The 24,494-nt window shown below is 40.6% G+C and overlaps 1 long non-coding RNA gene across 1 annotated transcript; it reads left to right on the top strand.

Annotated features, from left to right (window-relative positions):
• The first annotated feature begins 6,884 nt into the window (after positions 1–6,884).
• Positions 6,885–23,730, top strand: LOC118497276. Its single transcript, XR_004899799.1, has 3 exons — positions 6,885–6,895; positions 10,854–10,856; positions 23,567–23,730. It is a non-coding gene; the product is annotated as an uncharacterized LOC118497276 (long non-coding RNA).
• Positions 23,731–24,494: the final 764 nt, after the last annotated feature.

The raw sequence follows: 24,494 nt of genomic DNA, 5'->3' as shown, positions 1-24,494 counted from the left end.
GGCCAAGTAATATGAATGAACAAATAGTAACCAGCTCTACTTAAAACCTATGTTCTCTAAAGATAATTCAAGAGATTTTTCTCCTCTTCAGCCCTGGATCTGAAGTCATTTTTCCACCAAAGCGAAGATGAAGTCTGGTCAGATCAATAGCACAAGTAATTTCTCATCAAAGGATAGCAGTCAACTTTCAATTACCCATCGGTGAACTGAGAGAGGGTCAATGAAAGAGCAATAATTTAGACACCTGTTTTAGCAGAAGTTGCAACCTCATTTCAGAACGATCTTCAAAGCTGTCTCTTGCGTTGCAATGAATCTTTCTTCCATTTTCTCCTCTCTTTTTGGAGAGGGGAGATGGACCAACTGTAGACAGCAGAGATGACAGAGAAGGTGAATAGAAGATATGATAAATCTGTTTTTTCTTTATTTTTTAGAATGCAGAGTAGTTTTTGGCATAGAACAGATGCTCAATAAATGTTTGTTAAGCTAAATATATCATCTGAATATTCAGAATAAGAATGTGGATGCTTTTGTCTTTCCTGAACATAGGGGCTTTATTCTTAGGAGATTTGGTTGCCTAGAGGAGAAAACTTCAAGTTCCTTGAGGAAAAGAGTAACTGGTGATATGTTGCTTCTAGCTGGGGGTCGGCATAAGAGAGCCTTATAAAAGGGCTCGAGGCGGGATATTATTTGGGAGGGGCAGTTTGAATTGGCAATGGGTTAGGATAATGCGATAGTAACCAAACAGGTCAGCCGAGCCAGGGACCATCCTGGCTAGAGCCAAGGCAAGAGTCAATGTCCACGTTGGCCATGAACCTCATCCACCTTTCAGGTTGCCTCCCATCATCCTTTCTCTTTCTGGGTTGGTGTCACATCTGTGCTGAAAAGCCTGTCTACTTCTAGACGTGGATCAAAGGACATGTTCCGAAGTGTAGGACCAGACAAGCTGATTCTACAGTTTACGTGCAAAGGCAATGGAACTAGAACAATGAAAACAACTTTGAAAAAGAAGAATAAAATTAGAGGAATGTCAGGACCAGACTTTAGCACTTCCTATAAAGCAATAGTAATCAAGGCCGATGTGGTATTGGTGAAGGGGTGGACACATAGATCAATGGAACAGACTAGACACCCCAGAAATAGACCTATGCAATATGGCCATTTGATTTTTAGCAAAAGAATAAAAATAATTCAATGGAGAAAAGATGGTCTTTTCAACAAATGGTGTTGGAACAATTTGTCATTCACACACACACACACACACAGAAAACCCTCAACCTTGACTTTAAACCAGAGTTAACTGGATCACAGATCTAAATGTAAAATGTGAAAGTATAACACTTTGTTAGAAGAAACAATTTTCTTCCCACACCGTTGCTGCCCTGGCCAGGCTCTCCTGAGAGTGCAGCTTCCGACTCTGATTTGCCTCGGCCCAGGGGAGGGAGAATGAAAGGAGGAAAAAAATATCAGGATTCCCCCCGACCCCACAGTCTTCATCCCACAGGGAATGAAGAGGGAAAGCAAGGGGTTCTCTTAAAGATTTTTCGGTCCACACTTGCTCTATAATCCCTGATTCCAGCTTGCCCGAGTCTGAACTGGGAGATAGGGAATGGAAAACGTCAGGAAATTCACTGCCGTCTGGGTTGTTCTTCAGGCTTCATTTCCCTCCCAAATACACCTGTTATTATTTGCTTGTCGGAGTCCCAGGATGCTTGCTTTATGCATCCTGTCCAAGGATTTTATTGTAATTTGGGAGAGAGAGAGGATAGAGGATGCGTATCCTCTCTCAGTGGGACTGAAATCACCAATCCTGCCCCCTATTTTTTTTTTTACCTGCAAAGTCACTTTCCTTTTGCTGGTGATTAAATTGAAATAGAACTAGCACCAAGTCCTGGACAATGAGACATAGTGGGCACCTGTGGGTTTGAGGCTTCTGGGAGACAGATTTCTCTCTGAGAGAGAGACCCGTGGAGAAATCCTACTCTTCTTCCGCCGTCGGCTGTTGTTCTGCCGTGACATGATGCTTGGAACTGTGTCTGTTTTTACTCATGTAGAATCAAAAATTCCTAAGGTAAAGCCATTTCCAGTGAGGTCCCTTTAAATTGCAGTTCCAGGCATTCTAAATGATAAACTAGATTCCATTTTCTAATTTATGGATTCAGCCATCCACAAAAATAACTGTCATAGGATTAATGGATATCCCTCGATAATCTTTGAATTATATTTTAAAAATCACGTTGAGTTGATAGTTTATTCACTGATTGCAAGATGTGATATAAGGGAAAAATGTAATGTTTTGGTATTTTAGAACTATAAACTAAAAAACATGCAGCCTCAAAAGAAATATGAATTGTGATAAAACCAGTTTTGATTGTTTTGTGGACTTGGAGGTATGTTGCAGTTTTATTCTTCATGTTCCTTTATTCACCATGCAAAAATACTAACAGGGCACACATCATATTATGTGTCAGAAACTTATTCTGGAGACTTAGGGTACTAAGAGGAACCAGAAGTGGGTGATGCCCTTTTATAATCTAGGAGAGGATATAGACTTATAAACAAATGCTGGGGTTAAAATGTACAATGCAATAGGCTAAAATATGTGTATATATGAAATTATTTAGGAATATAAAAGAAAAAAGAGCTACTTTTGAGGTATAGTTTTTCTAGTCAAAGATAATATATTTTTGTCATATGTGAGTGTAGTACATTTCCTTTGGTTCTAGATTATGGTAGTATAATGCTTCATTTTCATAATGGGAGATTTTGAAAGGAGTATTTGTTCTTGCTACAGAAATGGGCCCAAGATGGCCCCTGTATATGGGCCAGCATGTTGTTTGAGTCTTCATAGCAAGCTCGGGCTGTCAACTGAAAGCCTGCCAGCACTAAGCTCAAATTCCTACATGTGCAATTGCTTTAAATGTAACTCAGATCAGCATATTTTCACCACTTGCAGCCTGACTACTTTGCATCCCCTGCGAAACTGCACCCAATACCTGCTAGCCATAGGTGAGACAATCTACAAAGCTAGAAAGACTCTGTACTGTGGCTGCCCTTTTGGCCTCTCTGGCCCAGAGACTCCCAGCCTGCCGCTGGGAGGCATCACTTCAGCACACATACCCTCTCATGGATTCCTCTCTCTGGGTTTCCCTGGCCCTGTTCCCCTTCTGGGAAGTGGCTCCACTTCCCTGAATCTGGAGGTCTCCCGCAGTGAGAGGCTCTCCCTCTCCTGTAATCCCCTCTGGCAGCACCCAGTCAACCTGTTGTGTGTGCAATACTGCCCTCTTGTGGCCCTGCCCCTGTCTTGATCAGCCCTGAAATCTTCAAACTCGCCACATTCTTCTCTTATTTTTCTTTTAGCGTTCACTTTTCAAACTCTGTTCTTTGAAATTCTCTTGCTTGTGTGCCTGCTGGGTGAATCCTCTCACACTTCCTCCAAGTGTCTGCCCACCCCTTTCCTTCTCACAAGTCCTTCCTTGACCTGCCTTTCTGACATTGCCCTTTGCCCTTCACCCTCATCTCCTCACGTTTCCAAATCACCCTTATTTTGCTCTGTTTTTTTTTACTTTCCTAGAACTTATCACCTTCTAACATACTATACACTTTACTTATGTTTATTGTTTATTGTATGTCACCTCTTAGCAGAACATTATTTCTTCAGAACTTGGAGGCACCGCTTCCCTGTCTTTTCACTGTTCCTGTTCCTGATGACACGTTGAGAAGATTCTCAGCTCTTTGTGGCTAGCCTGAGTTTTTTCTGAACAGCGCAACATTTTTTATAGCTCAGAGTCTTGTTATTTCTTCCTGTTTGGTACTTAGTAAACATTTCATTCTAAAGACGTGGGTCTGTTTCCAGTCCTGGGAGTTTTTCTGTATGTACAGGTGGCAGTGGAAGTCACGCCTGCTTGAGTGTGGTTGGTAGGGTAATAATATGGGTGCAATCATTTATAGTTTTAATTTGAACATTTCACCTAAAATGTCATGTGGTGTGCTTGAGTATAATATTGTTGTGTTATGGAATTACATGCTGATGATTTTCTAATAAAAGGCTTTGTAATAAAATAGGGACGTTATTTATGCTGGACCTTGTATCGACACCAACACATATAATAATGTGTATATGCACACATTCTCTGTGAGTATGTGTGCACATGATACATAACACAGGCATACATATAATAATATAATGTGCATATGTATCATTCTGTGTGTAAACATAATGCATTTCACCTCATGCATGCCCAAAATTCTGTGTGTGTATTATATTTATTTTTTATTCTATCCCTGTTATTGTAGAACTTGTATATATATATTTCCATGCAACTTATGGCTTATCTCATATTTTCTACCTCTTTTTGGTTGTGTTTATTTTTTGTAATGTTTTATGGAAGAATTCTTTAGTTCAGTTTGACTGTCATCTCTGTTATTTTTTCCTGTTTGTTGAGTTTTTAAATATGATTTTATTTTTAATTTCTAGGATTTCCATTCATTATATTTTTCATAGAAGCCTTTTCTTATCTGAGGACATTAGCTGTCCCTATTTGAAAACTTTATTTTCCTTTGTGTTTTAGGCTATTTGTTGAGTTTGGCTCTTCTCTTTCATGGATATTGATTTTCCTCAAATGTTCATTGATTTTTGTTTTGTTGCTCCTATTTTTATTTGAAATTCTCCCTTTTACCTATTGGTGGTACTATGTACAGAAGCCTGTACTCAGGTGGTTTGGGGGGAGATGGGGTATGTTTACAGGTGGGTTGTGTGAGGCCATATTCTTCTGGGTGTTGTCACTCCAGGATTATGAGTTACGGCGGTGATGGGGAGTAGTCACTGAATCTACCTGAAGTCCTGGCAGGAAGACCTTCCACGTGAGACAGCTGTGCTCACTGCTTTTACCTGGGCATGGAAGACAGAGCCATCTGCTTCCTTTCCATTTTTTCCCTTCTGTTGTCGTCTGTGTGGAAATTTAGCGTTACTTTGGTCTCTGCTCTTCTGTTTTCTGCCCCAAGAGTTGCACTCAGCGTGTGGTCCTCAGCTTTGTTTGTGCATTGGGGCCTCCAGGGTAGCTTTGGGATCTACTGAAATCTTGGTCCTACCGCCCCCAGCCCCACTTCCTGCCCTCCAGAGATCTTGATTTATTTGATTTGTAGAGCAATGTGGGCATTGAAATTTTTTTTAAGTTCCCTAGCTGATTGAATTTATAGCCACAATTGCTAATCACCGTGCTAAGGAATGGCCCCAGGAAGATCTTTCTCGTACGTGTGGAGAAAGCTCTTGGGGTTTATCTTCGAGCAGAAACCATTTTTATTTGCTGCTCATGGAGAAGGAGGCAGCCTGCGCGGCACTTTGTCACCTAGTTCCTTAATGAATCATCTTCTTGTTTGTCCCGAGGTCCTCCTTTCTTTTCTCCCTGTTGACATTGACTCAACTTGAGGTATTCTTAGTTTTTCTTGATTGTTTTGAGCTAAAGTTTCACTTTCCATCCTTTCTCCATCACTCTGTTATCAGTGATGTTCAATTTTCCAAGATTACTCAAAAGTTCTGCTCTACTGATTAACACTATTGTGAATTTGTTTATTTTGTGTGTTATTTCAGTGGATTTGACGAGGAACGGATGGACACATCTGTGCTCATTCCGTCACATTTATTCCGTCTCCCAGTCTCATTCTCCATGCTGCTTCCCCCGCCCCCCCCACTAGGTCTATAAAATGAGGAAGGGGATGTTTTACAATCTCTCACAGCAATTCTATTTTTATTTTATATAATTTGATGCTTTTGTATGAAGCATGAAGTTTCATGGCTATTACACATTTTATGTAGATTTTGCTTTTTATGAGTATAAAATGACCTTTTTTTCCTATGGAAAACTTTTTGCCTTATATTAAATTTTGTTTGAAATAAAATGGGTCACGTGTCCTCTCTTTTATAAATTTTGTTTATCTGATAAGCCCTTGCTAATCCTTTAAAAACATTTACCAACTTAATGTGTTTCTTCAAGCTTAAACAGCATATGACTGGATTTTAAAAATCTTATTTTTTAATGGGGAGTTGAAATAATTAAATTTATTGCCCTAACTTGTACACTTTGCCTCTGCCCTCTTGTTTTATCATTTGAAATTTTACGCTTCCTCGTTTCCCTTTGGGTTTACGTCTTCTACTTTGTGTGCTGAGCTCTGTTTCCTTTCACCTTTTCCAAGCTTTCAAAAGATAAACGTCCTTCTTGAAATTTTTGTCTTTTGGAAAATGATACTTGGTCTTTCACTAGTATTTTTTCCAGTTGGAGTTCTTATCTGTGGACAGTAGAAATGGACTCTGGTCAAATTAGGCAGGAAAGGCTGGACGAGGAGGTGTTCACAGAACCCATAGGGAGGAAGACAGGTGCACAGGCAGAAGCCATTAGCAGCCACGTCGCAGGGCAGGTCCCGCCCCAGGAACGGCAGCTGTCTGACGGCCTCCGCTGCCACTCTGGTCTCTGTGTCCCCTGGCCACTGCCACCGGACCCTTCCACAGTCACCTGTACTGTTACCGCTTTGTCACTGGATCCCACAGCTGTCACTCCCAGGCGATTCCTGAACGATCTCTGCTCCGAGGCATGATTCTCTTCACATTAATATCCCAACCAGGAACACACAATGGGCTCAGCTTGAGTTCCTAACCTCTCCCACAGTTCAAAGACATTTGGGAGAGCAAGTTGCTGGCCTTCCTGCTTCTACAGCGAGGCAAGGCCCTGTTTGCACCATTCCCCACATCCCAGGTCACTGCCTAATGTTCAGACCACCTCTAGTTTTATCCCAGCCCCTTCTCTATATTTTCCAAATGGTGACTACACTAAGAAGTTAATTACTGCTCATAAACACTACATACACTACGGTAGTAAAGAAAGAGGAAAGAAAAGGCAGGTTGGTTCAGAGATAGGGCAGGGCAAAAGCAGGTTTGCAGTTTTAAGTCCACGAACCACAGTTTATTCTTGTATTGTTATTTATTAGTGATTGCATTATTTCCTATATGAACAACTGCAAGCCTACTTTTTCCTCGCCCTGTGTATTCACAGTAGGGAACTGTGGTTAGAGGTTCCGGTTCTTACTTCTTCAGTGGTCACACAGATCAGCGCTGTTCAGTGAAAGTCTCTGTGAATGTTCTGTGCCTGCACTGCTCCGTACAGAAGCCCTTCGTCCCTGTGGTCAGGGACACTTGCAATGTGGCCAGTAAGGGCGAGGAACTAATATTTTAATTTTATTTAACTCTAATTAAATGTAGATTTAAACAGCTATGCATGGCAGATGGCCACAATATGGCACAGCTGTAAGTCACACGATGTCCACGTTGCCTTCAGCCACAGCGCGCTGGGCTCCTACCCAGGCCAGTTCTCCGCCCAGTTCCGGGATAGCCCTGAAACGTGGCTAACTTGTCTGTGTAGGTCTTCAGGAGTCACCTGCTTAACACTGATCATTAAACATGCTAGGAAAGTAAAAACATCCTTATTTGCTTTTTTTTTAGATTTTATTTATTTATTTTTAGAGAGGGAAGAGAGGGAGAAAGAGAGAGAGAGAAACATCAATGTGCGGTTGCTGGGGGTCATGGCCTGCAACCCAGGCATGTACCCTGACTGGGAATCGAACCTGCGACACTTTGGTTCGCAGCCCGCGCTCAATCCACTGAGCTACGTCAGCCAGGGCTCCTTATTTGCTTTTTATAATTAGTGTCAGTTACCAGGAAATACTGTAACATCTTATTTTATCTGTTCATCCTGTAGCAGAGGGAGCACAAACAGCCTTATGGCAATTCAGCAGGACGATTATCTCTTTTCATGTGAACAAAACTTGAACACTAGTGAATAATAGAGTTATAACATGAGAATGCGTGAAGTATATTATTAGGTTTAAACCTTGGAGGTGTCACACCCACTTCCACCTATTGGTTCCTGAACCCATACGCTGGCTCTGGAAGAAACAGAATATGCGTGCTACCCTTAAAGATTGCAGTCTAGCCTGGCAAAATACTGTCTCTCAGCTGGCGTGACTCAGGCTTCCATTGCTCAGTATAATGTTCTGTAAGTTCAGCTGCTTTCAGATGAAGGGACACACGCTGAAACCAGTAGTTATTTTATTGCCTTTTCCTTTGCTGTGAAGTCAGTTCCTTGATCAGAAGCACTGTTGTTTGGGATACAATGCATGCATATAAGGCATTCAGTAATGGATGGACTTGTGGAAGTATAGGAGGGAGGGAAAGCAAATCCACATCTAAATAAGTGAGGTCACATGGCTACCTTTCCCAGGAAGAAAGGTTTCCAGTACTGTTAACCTACTAGGCATCTGGCTGGCCCTTGTGAATGGCATTATACTGGTCTTTCAGCAGAAACATTGAGGAGATAGTAGTAGCTCAGGCAGCCTTTGTAATGGGAGGTCTGTGTTAATAAGCCCACACATAGCCTCATACATGCCACCATAAACTAGACACATGTTGGTTAGCAGGGAAGGGTGGCTGCCTGCCTCATCCTTAAAAGCGTTCTTGACAGCAGGCATTCGTGTTAGGTACAGATAGTCTCTCTTTCAGGATCTTTCTGAGAGCCTTCTAGAATAGCTGCAGAAATTAGAGTTAAAATCTGCCTGTTTTGCCCTGGCTGGCATAGCTCAGTGGATTGAGCTCAGGCTGCGAACCAAAGTGTCGCAGGTTCGATTCCCAGTCAGGGTACATGCCTGGGTTGCAGGCCATGACCCCCAGCAACTGCACATTGATGTTTCTCTCTCTCTTTCTCCCTCCCTCCCCTCTCTAAAAATAAATAAATAAAATCTTTTAAAAAATCTGCCTGTTTTGATAATCTACTTTAATTCTCAAAATCCTATCTTCACCAGGGGCTTCCTTCCTACTATTACTACCACGCCCCTGGCATTTAAGTGCCCACTATGGCCTTTGTCGCAGATCTTCCAATTTTCTTTAACATCAGGAAATCAATTCCTATGCATCATCTTCCACGAGTCCCCCTGCCCCATGAAGAATTGCCTGTAACAGGTTTCTCAGAGATGCTTGCTTTCCCTTTGCTCATGGTCCCGTGGGATCTCTGTGAAGGGAGTGTCTCCTGGGAGCTATCCAGAGATGTAATAAAGCAGTGGCGGATGGGTAGGCCACTCATTATAAAGACACTTCAGCATTCCACTCCTCAAAGTCCTTGGATTCCTTCTACACCATAGCGGTGCAATTTTTGATTTCCAAACCCATTTGGTGAGGGCTTCCTATAAGTCTAGCAGGGGTGCCCAAACTTTTGGCATCTCCAGGCCACTCATTAAATACACAGACACTAACAAAAACTGATGAGCAAAAAAAGGTCTAAGTAAATTTATGATTTTGTGTTAGGCTGCATTCATAGCCACCATGGGCTGCATGCAGCCCACAGGCCACGGGTTAGACACCTGTGGAGAGTTTAGTTGGCAAACTAGGCACATGATTATAAAACCACATCAGACGCTCAAGTTGTTACAAAGAATTATATTTATATTAGTAAATAGTCTTATCCAATGTCTTCTTCCCTCTTTCTCCAAATGCTGTCTGAACCATTTCTACATATATTTCCCATTAAAAAATCAATTTAAATAGGCAAAATCATATTTTGTGTGTGTGTGTGTGTGTGTGTGTGTATAAGCAAGCACATTCTTCCTGTGTGCAATTTTATTTAGGTATGATTCTTATTAAAGGTTTGGGGAAGCTGAGGCAAGGAAGCTATGCCATTTTTTCAAATCATATATGTGGAACTACATCAGATCAGGGAGTTGGGGCAGTTTGGGATGGGAAGCATTCCTGGAAATTGATGATTCAGGGTCTAGAGTTTTCCAAATAGTTTCCTACATCACCACTCCAATTCTTGAGACTGTACTATTTCTTGATGCATGCTTTAATTTTTACACAAGAGAGCTAGTGAAGTTGAGGATTAAACTGGTAACTAATGTTTACAACTTTTAGAAACAAACTGTGCTTTGAGTTTTAGTACTTCACTATCAAAGTATAAGAAGTAAGAGAGTCTTTTAACAAAACCATAAAATATCCCTAAGTTCCATTAGGGCCTTGATCCAAAAAGTTAAAGATGATCATTCTGTTTCCTGAACTCACTAGGTGCCATTAGAAGCCATTGTAAACTTTCCAGTCTTCTTCGTGTTGGTTTCCACAGATGCAAAATTCTGAGTGGGAGCCCATGAGTGAGTCACCTGGGGCAAGCGTGTCCACAACACGGCCGCCGTGTGTTGGAAGGAGCACACAACTTGCCCGAGCACCTGCCGTGGTAGGATGCAGGCTCCTTCTCCGCACCTGTGGGTTTCCTAACCCCGGGAAACTTGGCTCAGATGCCAGGGCAATCTAAACTATTCAACTACGTTCACTTTGTTAGAGAAGAAACTGTGTTTCCGGCACCTCCTCTGTGAAGCACAAAGAACCTGAATTATTATTGTTCTCTCTCCTCATTTCCTAAATTGGGGTTAATAATAAAAACATTATTAAATTATTTTTTAAAATATTAATCTCTTTAAAGGATACGTTTGGATATTGGCAATAAATGTAAACACACTGATTTCAGAGTTTCTGAGTGTGTAAGCGGTTTCGAGGCGCACAATCATTGTCTCATTACACAGCTTCCCTTTCCCAAAGCAGCCGAATTAATCCTTCAGTCAATACAGCGGATCTGCAAGCAATTAAATCCAGAAAGCGTGCTTTTCCAAATTTTATTTTTTGAAAAATTCAGCCCTACAGAAGTGCCAACAGAATAGTCAAGTGTGTAAAGAAATGTTGCCTAGATCCACCTGATTACCACATTTGCATTAGTCTTTCATGTGGGTGTGTAAATCCACGTGCACAATGATTTTTTCTGAACCATCAGAAGGTATGTTGGGTTATCATGACATTTCACTCCTTAATACTTCAGCATGTATCTCCTGAGGCAGGAAATTCTCCTACACAGCTATAAAATTATCACATCATACAGTCTATTTTCTGAGTGTTTGGGCATTATTCTGTTAGTGGTTTGGTAGCTTTTTGATGTGGATTAAAAAGTGTTTTATCAGAGAGAGCAACTTCTGGCAAATATCACAAGAAGTTCCATGGACCTGTTCCCCAGTAAAACTGGGGAAAATTATAAAAACTCAGTCAAATAATTTAAAATTTTCTGGAAATGGCCCTAAAGGCATACATCAAGTGAAGAAACATCTATTCAATAAAACCTGCGACAATTCACGAAGAAAGGTGACCCTTCCTCCCTGCTCTTAGCTCGGGGAGATGGAAACTCCACTCCAGACTGGTGCAGCCGCGAACACAGGGTTTTCTCTGTTGCAGGTGCACGGTAACAGGGCCTTCTTCCCGGGACGGACAGGATGTCAGCATTTCCATCCCACCGCTAGTTTCCTGTTGCAGAAACTAAGTTCCGAATGATTGTGGTCCAGAGATGGGGACTCCTTTCTTCTGCCCAGACCTCATCAGGGGCCAGAGCTTCTGGCACAGGCGATGCGCAGTGCAAATGCCAGAGCCCTGAGGTCCCTGGTCTTGGCACATAAGGCGGCAGGTTCTTGCCCGAGGAGGCGAGCTCAGAAGACCTGAGTCTACTGCCCAGCAGTGCACAGGGTGTCTGCCTTGAGCCAACAGCAAATGTATTTTAAGGTGAAGTTGAAAATTATAAAGCTGCCCTCCCGAAAATATATATCAATTTATATTTCTACCAGGAGTATATCTTCAGTACAAAATTTGGGAGTCATTACCATTTAAACTAGAAATTCCTTTCATTAATTTTTCATGCAGATTTTCTGTCCCGAACCACTTTATTTCTCAAGGTGATCTGTTCTTACCTTTTTTTCCCTTCCTTGGAGAGTATCTACCAGAATTCTGTATTTTTGACACATATTTGGAGTTTTAAAGGATTAGTCTGTGAACTTGCCTTGGGTTTTAGGGTTTTTTTTTCCTGAGACCTTGAGACCTCACTAAGGTTTTCACTTGACAGGGCCTTTAATGAGTGTGGTAATCATTTAGATATTGTGGCTGAAATGCTATTAGAAAATAAAAAATGTTTTTGTGTTGGAATCACTTAATTTTACAATTTACTTAGATCTCATTAGCTAGTTCCCTGTTTTCTTCTTATTTCTTTTAGGCCTAGATATCACAGTGATTTAAACTCATGTTCATAGAGGGGAGAGGGGAGGGAATTTCAGGGGAATTTCAGGGGAAAAGGAGAAGGGTTTACAGGAACAAGTATAAAGGACACATGGACAAAAACTAGGGGTGGGTGGAAATGGGAAGGAGGTGGGGAGGGCTGGGTGGGTGGGCTGGGGTAGGAGTAAAAGATAGAAAATTGTACTTGAACAGCAATTAAAATGAAATTAAAAAAATAAATTATGTCATGACAGCTAAGTTACTATGTATACTTGAACATATGAAGATATAAATTCATTAAATATAAATTTGTTTTGATATTTTGAAACTAGTGACTTAAAAAAATAAACTCACGTTCATAAAGAGAAACAATTTAGTACCAATATAGTTTATATTATTATTATTATTATTATTAAAGATAACAGTATAGTTTAAGTTAAGAGATTTTTATGGATATTTATTCTGTTTTCACAGACAGTGCTACATAAGGACTTCATAACAGGAATGAAATTGTCTCAGTTAATAGAAAAGTAATACCTATGATTGCAGCATTAGTTCTTACTTATATTATACTAACAATTTTCCCCCAAACTACTTACGTTACTTAAACAATATTTTTACCTTTAACTTTAGCTGTTAGAAAGCAAGACTTAGGGCGAGGCAGAAGCACCATAAGTGACGGTAACTACGGAGCTGATGTTCATTTTGCCTTTTCCCCCTCCCTGTCTCTCTAGATTGTCTGCGCTGTTCTCCTACCTCTTCTCCCTGTTCAGGCAAGGCACTCTTCCTCCCTGTAGGCCTCTCACTGTTTTGAAACATGAAAGGGAACATCAAAGACTTTCATCATGTGAAGTTTCAGGTCAAACTCGGAAACAGGGACAATATTGAGGGCTCAGCGTCACACTGGGCTTGTGAGTTTAGATCAACAACGTCCTTCGTTTGTACTGATCAAAATGCTTCATTCCTGCTTGAATCTCAGGTGAGGGGTATTGAGTGACTTTAGATTCATCTTCAGAGACATAAAATCTCAGAAAACATCTTTTCTTGGGGTATTTATTCTACTTCTTGCAAACATTTTGAAAAAATTTTTTGCATTCCACTTAAGTACATTTCTATTTGTTTGAGGAAATACATCCATTATTTAGTTAGGAATCAATTTTTCTCCTACGAAATAAATGCCTTTATTTTCCTTAAAATTTTTTTTCATATTCATTTCATTATTATGTAACTCCCTTATACCCCTCTGCCCCTGGCATCACCACACTGTTGTCCATGTCCATGAATCCTTTTTCCTTTTTGCCTGATCCCTCCACCCTTTAAACTCCCCCCACTAATAGCTGTTATTCTGTTCTCCATCTATGAGTCTGTCTCTGCTTTGCTTGTTAGTTCAGTTTGTTCATTAGATTCCACATAGGAGTGAAATCATATGGTATTTGTCTTTCTCTGGCTGATTTATTTCACTTAGCATAATGCTTTCCAGGTCCATCTATGCTGTTGCAAAGGGTAAACTTCTTTTTTATGGCCAAGTAGTGATTCATTGTGTAAATGTCTTCATAGTTGTTTTATCCATTCACCTACTGATGGACACTTGGGCTACTTCCATATCTTGGCAATTGTAAATAACTCTGCAATTAACAAAGTGGTGTTTATGTTCTTTCCAATTAGTGTTTTGGGTTTCTTCGGATATATTTCCAGAAGTGGGATCGCTGGGTCAAAGGCAGACCCATTTTTAGTTTTCTGGGGTATTTCCACACTGCTTTTTCACAGTGGCTGTACCAGTCTGCATTCCCAACAACAGTGCAAAAGGGTTCCCCTTTCTCCACATCCTCACCAGCACCTGTTGTTTGTTGATTTATTCAACTTTTTGAGTGAGCACAGGAGGAGCAGATAGATGAGTGTCTTTCTGAAAACTTTTTGGATAGAATCCTGTAATAGAGGCTTATTTGTCCTTCATTGTCTCTTCCAGTTTTGGGAGGATTCTGTGTGATCTTCCCTAGAGTTTCCTGGTGTCCCCCCTGTTGAGTGAGAAGATGTGCACCGGTCCATCTCCTACAGTCTTCCTCACCTGGGATGCTCAACGCTCTATCTTCCTGTTGCGCAGGCCAAGAACCTTACAGGTGTCTGTATTAATTATCATTGCCGTGTAACGAATTACCCTAGGCTTAGTGACTTAAAACAAGACCCATCTATTGGTTCTGTAGATCCGCAGTCTGTGCATCGTGTATCTGGGATCTCTGCTCAGAGACTCACAAGGCCAAAACCAAGGTGTCACCCAGCTGCATTCTTATCCAGAGCTTGAGGGTTTCTCCCAGGCTTATTCAGGTCATTGGCAGAATGTAGTTACTTGTGTTGTAGAACTGAAGTCCCCATTTTCTTGCTGGATATCTGCAGGAGTTTACTCTTAGGTCCTATAAGATTTTCCCAGGTCCTAGCTCTCTTGCAACATGGCAGGTTACTTCTCTCAGCTAGCTGGCTGACTTTTTTCAGTCTTCTAAGATGGACTTTTATCCAATGACACAAAATCACTAGAGTGACTATCTCATGACCTTTGTCCTTTAGTGCCTCGTATTCACAGATTCTGCTCATAGTCAGAAGGGCATTATCCAGGGGCCGGAAAACTGGGGGTCATCTTACAATTCTGCTCATTACCATGTTTTTGTGTTGTATCATATTAAATCCAAAAACAGTCAAGTATTGCTTTTGTAATCTAAAAAAAAACTTAGATTAAATGAATTTAGAAAGAGAAAAAGGATAAATCAGGAACTCTAAACATTCAAATAAATGAAGGAAAGAAAAGAGGTTCAGTATACCCAAAAAGTTAGGAAAGGAGGAAAAGAGAAACAGATAAATTACATGGTTAAAAAATAAGATGGCAAAAAATCCAAATTTACTAATAAGCCCATAATGCTCATTATTAAATCTGATGTCATTAGGGAGAGACTCTTGGGGTGGATAGAAGAAAGTGTAACTAATTGCAGGCAGTTTAAAGAGTGCCCCTGAAGTACTTGTGATGCAGAAAGGTTCACCCACTGACTCATTCAAGTAATGCTTAAATTTTTTTCTCATTTACAGTTGACATTCAATATTGTATTAGTTTTGAATTTATAGCATAGTATTTAGACATTTATACAACTTAAGAAAGTGACTGATGCCCCTGCTAAGTCTGTTCAACTTTGGCACCATTCAACTAATGCATGTGCCAGGCATTGCATTGTTTTTAGTTTTTAAAGACTTTCAGTTAGCAAATCCAAGTCCCTGCCCTCATGAAGCTCCCACAGAGTGGGGGCTGTTGACAATGAACATGTGAGCTGTGTGATATGTTGGAGAGCGGTAAGTGCGGCTAAGAATGAAGCAGGATAAAGAGATACAGAGTAGTTAGGTGGGTGGGAGGGCACTGACCTTTTAGATGGGCTGTTGAGGGGAACCTCTCTGAGATAAAGACGGATGAATGCTTGAGAGGAGCCACGTGGGCGTCTGCAAGCAGAGGAAGTGCAGGAGTCTGAGACCTGAGAGGGGAGTGTGCTCAGCACGCCTGAGGAGCAGCAGTTGCAAATGTGTCTGAAGCGGAGAGGGCAGAAGAGGAAAGGTGGGGGACAGTGGTGGTGGACAGATCACGCAGGGCTTTAAGTTGAAGAAAAAATGGATGGGGGGACATATTTACTGAGCTCTTATTTTGTACCACACTTGTTACTTGGTTTTGGAAATACAAAAGGGACAGGACAGAGAGCTGGGTTCTGGCTCTCTTGGATCTTTTGCTGAATCTTCTGTGAAATCTTACTTACAGTCACAAAAACATAACAACTTGCCCTCCTTGAGAATTATGGGTTTGCTCAAGCTCATGTAGGGCCATGCAAACAGCCAATGTTATTACCAAGTTTTTCAGACCATAAGACACATCTAGGTTTTAGAGGAAGAAAATAGGGCAAAAAAATTTGAAGCAAAAAGTGTGGTAAAATATTTAATAACATAAATAACATAAGCTGCTGTCCACCTGCCCACCGCACCCCCCCCCCCCCCCCGTGAGCCAGGTAAGCTACATTTAGACTAGAAGACACACCCCCATTTTCCTCCCAAATTTTTGGGGGGAGGGGAAAGACAAGTGCATCTTATAGTCCAAAAATTACAGTATTTCTTTTTCTCTATCTTCTTTAAAAGCTATGATCTTTGGTTGTTCTTTCAACAGTTAGACTATTATATGGCTGGGCAATATTTGCTCTGTCTTTTGGTGATGAATCACTGACCATTCAACCATACAACTGCTTCTGGCTGGGCTGTGTTACCAGCAGCAATGTTCCAAAAGGCACTTTGCATGACAAGCCACTTTTTATCTGTATGCATGAAAGCTTTCTAAATAATTTTTGCAATGCATTTACTTGTACTGCAAAATTTCCAAGTGTTTCAGTTGCCGAGGGGGAGAAGTATTGGTTCTGAGGGCAGTAGAATCGGTTGCTTTCCCCATCCATTCTGCATGCGCTTCACTCCATTAAGTCTAGGCTCGTGACATTTAGAAAAGGATTTATTTGTCACAGTTCAACTGCAAATGGAACATTCCCTTGTGAATGTTTTTGAAAATGTGTGACGGTCTCTTCAATGCTTCATTTGGCTGTGTAGAGACAGCCAAACCCTGAAGCTTTCAGATTTTTTGCTTAATGCAGTCAGGAGAACGCCTCCTTTTAATAACTCAGCAGTTTAAAACTCACGAGAAAAAATGGGAAGTCCTGGTGTGGAGGTTCTGTGCATGTGTGGGGTGAGGCCCTAGACAGCAGCAAGACTGGAATCCCCGATTTCGGGTCGAAGTGAGGGAGCACCAACAAGACCGAGATCACATTGCTTGCTACCCTAATGTTTGGTCTATCTCATTAGACATTTTGAATCATGTTTGCAAATATTGCAGATGAGATTTAAGCTGTGCATATTGTGTTTATCTTCTTGGAGGTAGATTTTGTAGTTGGGGATTTTTTCTCATTCTTTCTGTTAATAACTTGGAAATGGGAGTGCTTCTTCTCTGATTCTGAAGATTTTGTTTTGCTTGTTTTTGGGAAGAGAGTTCAGTTAGGTTACCTCTGCCCCTTACCTCATTCTGTCCTGGTAATACAGAGAATAGCATCTAATTAGCAAATTAGGTTGACTGGAATGAGTAATTAGATTAATTGTGTGTACTGTTTTCAGCTCATCTTCCTCTTAGGAGGCAGGCTGCTTTGGAAGGGCAAATGTTCCTCTCTGCTCTTTCTACCCGTGAAGCTAGGCCTGTGCTTTTGCCCACCCCTGCCTGCCACTGGGGCACGCATGTGCCTGATGCTGGAATTCAGTGAACATGTCTTTCTGTCCAGCTGTATTCATATAAAGTTTGATATTGTATTTTACCTCCATCTTTAGTCCTTTATTTTTGTTTTTCAAATAGTTCAGAACCTGTTTGGGAAGAAGGGTGCTATTTATCGGTGTGACCTCAGAGAGTTCAACTGCAACCCAAACGGTAGTCCTATGGCTGCAGAGCACTGAAGTCCGGGTTCCTCCATCTCCACAGAGGAGAGACCCAAGTTCAAGACACTCAGCTAAAATGGCAAATTGCAATGGTAGTTTGTTCCTCCAAACAGTCTCTGCATAAAGAGCTGGGCAATATTAATTTAACTAATAGAAAAGATGCTCCATGTTGTTCAACCACAGAAAGAGGTCTTAGCAAAATAAACCCTTGTGTCAATGACAGGGAGTTCTGAGTCTTTCTGAGAACAAAAACAAACATTAGTATACATCAGTTCATCTCAAATGAACAGTATTAAGTCACAATTTCTCACTATGTAACAGTTCCACTCACCTTCTAGAACAGCAGTTGCATCATTAAGCTCTACTCTGAGGTGTTAGCCTGCAGGCTGACTTTTAGCTTTGCTAACTGCTATAATGGATAGGTGCTGGGATTTATCAGGTGGAGTTCTCATGATATAGATGTATATGCATCATAAATATTTTTTCCCCAATATGTAGATGACATGGTATTACATATAGAAGACCCTAAAAGATTTACTAAAAAATTATCTATGAGTGAGTTCAGCAAGGTGGCAGGATGTAAGAGCAAGCAGAAATAGTAATTGTATTTTTAATATACTTGCAATGGACAAGTTGAAAATGAAATAAAACAATTCTCTTCACAATAACATCAGGAATAACAAAATGCTGGGAAATATATTTAACAAAAAAAGCACAAAATTTATACCCTGAAAACTACAAAACAATGTTGAAAGAAATGAAAGAGGATCTAAATGTATTGCAAAACCTTCTATGTTCATGGATCAGAGGACTTCACATTGGTAAGATGGTAATACTCTCCAAACTAATCTGCAGATTCAACACAATCCCCATCATGGTCCTAGCTGACTTCTGTTCAAAAACTGGCAAACTGATTTTAAAATTCATATAAATTGCAAGGGACTCAGAATAGGCAAAACAATTCTGAAGAAGAAAGTAGGAGAGCTCACACTTCCTGGTTCCCAAACTTACTGCAAAGCAAGAGTTACCAAGACAGTGTGGTATGGACAGAAGGATAGAAATATTGATAATGAAATAGAATTGGTGTCGTCATAATGATAGACATATAGATCAAGGAAATAGAGTTTAGAATTCAAAAATAAACCCATACATCCATGGTCATCTGATTCAGGACATGGGTGCCAAGATCATTCAATGGAGAAAGAACAATCTTTCTAAATGGTGCTGGAGTAACTGGGTAGCCACAGGCAAAACAATGGAGTTGGACCCTCACCTCACACCGTATAAAAAACAGACTGAAATTGGATCAAAGACATAATGTAAGCATGCAACTGAGTGCACGCCTGGCTGTCCGCCACTTTGAAAGCTAATACTCAAGAGGCAGGTGCTGTTGTAAAGGAAGGTGGTTTTATTCAGGTGCCAGCAACCTGGAAGACAAGGGACTCTTGTCTCAGAGCCCATCTCAGCATTTCAGGCATCCTGGCTAGCTTCTATAGGGAACCATGGGAAGAGGGGAGCTAAGGAATTTCTGGCAACATGCAGTTTTTCAGCTCTGCTCTGGGGTGGTTTTAATGTTATCTCCTGTGTGCGCCATCATGTAGTGTCACTGCTCCATCCGCTTTCGCTGCTGATGTCTGGGAACAGGACATGCAGGGAGCCTTCTGGCTGGCTCTGACGGGAGTCTCCTTCCCCTGCCCAGTTTCTTGGGGTCAAGGTCATTCCTTGGTTGAGCAGGAGCTGCAACTGCCGATGTCTCTAAATACTTATAAGGACACTTTTAATATGTGAATCTGCTATGAGTTTGTTAGTACAGCCTATTGTATCATTATCACCTGATTATTATATTGTTTACTTCAATCACTGTTACAAGTGCTAAAACTATAAAACTCAGAAGAAAACTTTTTGTAACATTGGATTTAGCAAAGGGTTCTTAGATACTCTAAAAGCATGAATGACAGTGAAGAAGTTAGATAAATTGGACCTCATTAAAAGCTTTTGCACTTCAAAGGACACCATCAAGAAAGTAAAAAGACAACCCACAGAATGGGAGAGATATTTGAAAATCATGTATTTAATAAATAATTTGTGCCTAGAATATATAAAGAATTTTACAACTCAATAATAAAAAATAACTCAATTAAAAATAGGCAAAGGATCTGAATAGATATTTCTTCAAACTAAATATACAAATGGCCAATAAACACATGAAAAAATGCTTACCATCATCCGTCATCAGGGAAGTGCAAACCCATACAGAACGACGTACCACTTCATATGTATCAGGATGGCTAGAATCAGTAAGTCTGATGGTAAGCGTGGGCTAGGATGGGAATACACTGCTGGTGGGATTGTAAAATGGTGTGGCCTCTTTGTAAATACAGTGTGGCACTTCCTCACATCATCAGACAGTTACTGTGTCATCTGTCAATTCCATTTCTGGATATATATATATATATATATATATACACAAGAAATAAAAATACGTTCATATAAAACATATGTGCGCATTTTTTATTGTTGTTCTATTATAGTTGTCCCAATTTTTCCCCATTGCTCTCCCATGCCCCACCCCCATATGTGTATATTTATAGCAGCAGTGTTCATAATAACCAGCTCATCAAATAAAAGGTGAGAAAATGTGTCCATCAATGGAGGCATAGGTAAACAAAATGAGGTATAGGTATAAAAGGGAATATTATTTGGTCATAAAAAACAATGAAGTATTGGTAAATGCCACAACAGTGAACCGTGAGCATTATGCTAAGTGAAAGAAGCCCATCACACAATTCATATATTTGATCCCAGTATATAAAATGCCCAGAAAGGGAAACGCACCGGGCAGATGAGCAGTTGCTTCAGAAAGGAAGGATGGAGGGATAGGAGAGTGACAGCTAAAGGCTATGGGGTTTTTAAAAAGGTAATGAAAATGTTCTAAAATTGCAGATGGCTACATAAGCTGTGAGTATACTAAAAACTATTCAGTTTTACACTTCAAATGGGTAGATTGTAGAGTATGTGAATTACATCTCAATAAGCTTTTAAAGTGATTAAATCAAAACCAGCACTGTGGGAGAATTCCATTGGTCCATTCCTTTATCACCATTTCACATTGTCAGACTTAAGTTTTTGCCTCTGTGATGGATATTCGATGTTATTTCTTTTGTACATCCCTGATTATTATTAAGGTTGAACATCTTTTCATGCTTATTAGCTATATGGGTTTTTGTCATCTGTAAATTTTCTTTACATATATTTTAACTTCATGTGTTTGTGAGTAGTGTGTCTTCTCCTAACAATATTTTTGGAGTATTTGGAGACCCCAGTATGGGAACCAAGGGTACTCAGGTTTCCCTGCTTACCCTTGTTTCTAGGCCTTTTTGTGAACAAAACTAAAGTTTATAGTTATGCTCCAAATTCAAGTACTGGGCTAGACTTTTTAAACAAATGTGTTAAACTTACATTTCCAACAGTTTTCCCTTATACACACAATAGTTTCAGAATAGCAATATGATATGTACAGGCAACACTATGAGAAGTGAATATTATCTGAAAGCTTTTTCCCTATACATTTAAAAAATATTATTTTGTAATTCTAAAGGGAACATTTAATATGGAAAACTTATCAAACAGAAACATTATAAAGAACAGAAATTAAGCCCTGGCTAGTGTAGCTCAGTGGATTGAGTGCTGGCCTGCAAACCAAAGGGTCACTGGTTCAATTCCCAGTCAGGGCACATGCCTGGGTTGTGGGCCAGGTCCCCAGTTGGGGGTGTGTGGGAGGCAACCACATGTCAATGTTTTTCCCCCTCTCTTTCTCCCTCCCTTCCCCTCTCTCTAAGAATAAGTAATAAAATCTTTAAAAAAAGAATAAATTATTTATGTAACAATCATATCATCAACATTAACATTTTGAAATATTTGCCATTCTTGAAAATGGTTTCAATAATAAATTTTTGAATACTAGGAGCTCCTATCCCTTTATTCTTTTAATGATATAATTGATTGGTAAATTTGTTTTATCTATTTATTTTTAAATGTTTTATTGATTCTGCTATTACAGTTGTCCCAATTTTTCTCCCTTGGATCCCCCTTTACCCAGTGCCTCCCACTCCCTCAGGCAAACCCCACACCATTATTCATGTCCATGGGTCATGCATATAAATTCCTTGACTACTCCATTTTCTATACTGTACCTCACCTCCCCATGGCTATTTTTTTTACTACTTATTTTTACTTCTTAATCCTATCACCTCTTCACCTGTTCCCCCACACCACCTCCCATATGGCAACCATCAAAAGCCTCTCCATATCCATGATTCTGTCTCTGTTCTTTTTGTATGCTTAGTTTGTTTTTTAGATTCAATTATTGATAGATCTGTACTTATTGCCATTTTATTGTTCACAGTTTTGATCTTGTTATTTTTCTTAAATAAGTCCATTTAATATTTCATGTAATAATGGTTTGATGATGATAAACCCCTTTAGTTTTTTCTTTTCTGGGAAGCAATTTATCTGCCCTTCAATTCTGAGTGATGACTTGTTGGGTAGAGCAATCTGGCTATAGGTATCTGCTTATAATGACTTTGAATATTTCTTGCCAGTCCCTTCTAGCCTGCAAAGTTTCTTTTGAGAAATCAGCTGACAGTCTTATGGGAACTCCCCAGTTTAACTGCTTTTCAGTTGCTGCTTTTAAGATTCTCTCTTTATCTTTAACCTTTGGCGTTTTAATTATGATGTGTCTTGGTGTGGTCCTCTTTGAGTCCATCTTGTTTAGGACTCTCTATGCTTCCTGAACTTGCATGTGTATTTCCCTCACCAAATTAGGAAAGTATTTTTTCATTATTTTTTTCAAATAGATTTCCAGTTTCTTGTTCTTTCTCTGCTCCCTCTGGCACCCCTATGATAAAAATGTTGGAGTGCTTGAAGTTGTGCCAGAGACAGCTTATACTGTCCTCGTTTTTTGGGATTCTTTCTTCTTCCTGTTTTGATTGGTTGTTTTGTGCTTCCTTATGTTCCAAATCATTGATTTGGTTTTTGGCTTCATCTACTCTACTGTTGTTTCCCTACAAATTGTTATTTATTTCAATTAGTGAATCCTTCATTTCTGACTGGATCTTTTTTATGCTGTTGAGGTTCTACCTAAGTTCCCTGAGCATCCTTATAACCAGTGCTTTGAGCTCTGCATCTGATAGATTGCTTATCTTCATTTTGTCTAGTTTTCTTTTTCCCTTGAGTTTTGGTTTGTTCTTTTATTTGGGCCATGTTTCTTTGTCTTCTCATTTTGGCAGTCTGTTTGTGTTTGTTTCAATGTATTAGGTAGAGCTGCTATCACTCCCTCTTTTGGTAGCATGGCCTACTGGTGTCCTGTAGGGTCCAGTGGCACAATCTCCTCTATCACCCAAGCTGGGTACTTGAGGTGCACCCTCCATGTGGGCTGAGCACATCCTTCTTTTGTAGTTGAGCCTTGATTGCTGTTGGCAGATCAATGGCAGATATTTATCCAGGCCAGACAGTTGCAAGGACTGTCTGTAGCCACTGACCACTAACCTCTACCCTCCCTGGAGAATCTCCTGTGCACGGGCAGGGTGGTGGTGCCCTGACATGGTCTGTAGCTATCCACTGGGTGCACAAGCCCTGGGGTTTCTGGGTGGTACAGATCAAAGTCAGTTCCCCCCTGTGTTCTGAGCAATCTAAGATGGCTGCTTCTTGTGCTAGGCTTGAAGATTCCCAGGTGAACCAAGCTGTGAATCCTGGCTGGCTGCAGCTAGTACCAGGCCTGGGGCCACTTAACCAGGGGTATGGGGACTGGGGGCTCACTGAAGCTGGCTGTTGCTTATTTGAGAGGATTTAGGAAGCTGTGAAGCATGAGCTAAGACCCGCTATTCAAATAGAAAAGTCCTTATTTGCAGCATGGGTGGGAATGTATGTTGGGTGACATGGAGCCTCAAGGGATCTCTGGTGTGGGAAAAACAGTGTTAGCCAGGTTGATAGTGTCTCAGATATGGAACCTGCCTGCAGGCTCTGTGGCTCTTTTGGGGGAGGGTTCAGAAAAGGGACAATGGCCTCTGCCCACCTGTCTAGGAGAGAGCTGTCCACCAGCTCTCACCTTGATTCCAGACACTTCAGTTTCTCCCTGTATGCCATTGGTACTTTTCAAGCTTCTACCCCAGTGCTGGAGCTCAGAGGAAGTGAGTCTGTGTAAGCCTGTGTGTGGGTTCTTTAAGAGGAACTACTTGGGACTCCAGAAGTTTCTTCCACTGATGGAATCCCTGCTGGTTTTTGCATCCAGAAGTTTGGTGACTTATCTTCCTGGCACTGGAACCCTAGGCTGGGGGTCTTGGTGTAGAACTGGGATTCCTTGCTCTTGAGTTGTCCCTTTAGAATTTTTATCCATTACATGTGGATATGGGACCAGCCCATTCCGTGTCTGCCCCTCCTACCAGTCTGGATGGACATGGTTTTTTTACTTCCATAGTTTTCAGGTTTTCATTTGACTATTTTTTGACAGTTCTCACTGATGGTTGTTCTATACTTTAGTTGTAATTTTGATGTGGTTGTGCAAGGAGGTAAGCCATGTTTACCTATGCTGCCATCTTGACCAGAAACTCATATCATTTTATTTTATTTTATTTTATTTTATTTTATTTTATTTTATTTTAATTGTTGTTCAAGTACAGCTTTCTGCCTTTTACTCCCATCCCAACCCACCCCCAACCCTTCCCCACCTCCCTCCCATTTCCACCCCCCTTCTTGTTGTCCATGTGTCCTTCATACTTGTTCCTGTAAACCCTTCCACTTTTCCTCTTAAATTCCCTCCCCTCTCCCCTCTGGTCAATGTCAGCCTGTTTTCTCTTTCAGTGTCTTTGGTTATATTTTGCTTGCTTGTTTGTTTTGTTGATTA

This window comes from Phyllostomus discolor, chromosome 11 (genome assembly GCF_004126475.2).
Source record: "Phyllostomus discolor isolate MPI-MPIP mPhyDis1 chromosome 11, mPhyDis1.pri.v3, whole genome shotgun sequence".
Classification (NCBI taxonomy): Eukaryota; Metazoa; Chordata; class Mammalia; order Chiroptera; family Phyllostomidae; genus Phyllostomus; species Phyllostomus discolor.
The sequence above is the reverse complement of the archived record's forward strand: the minus strand, read 5'-3'. Positions and strand labels throughout refer to the sequence as shown.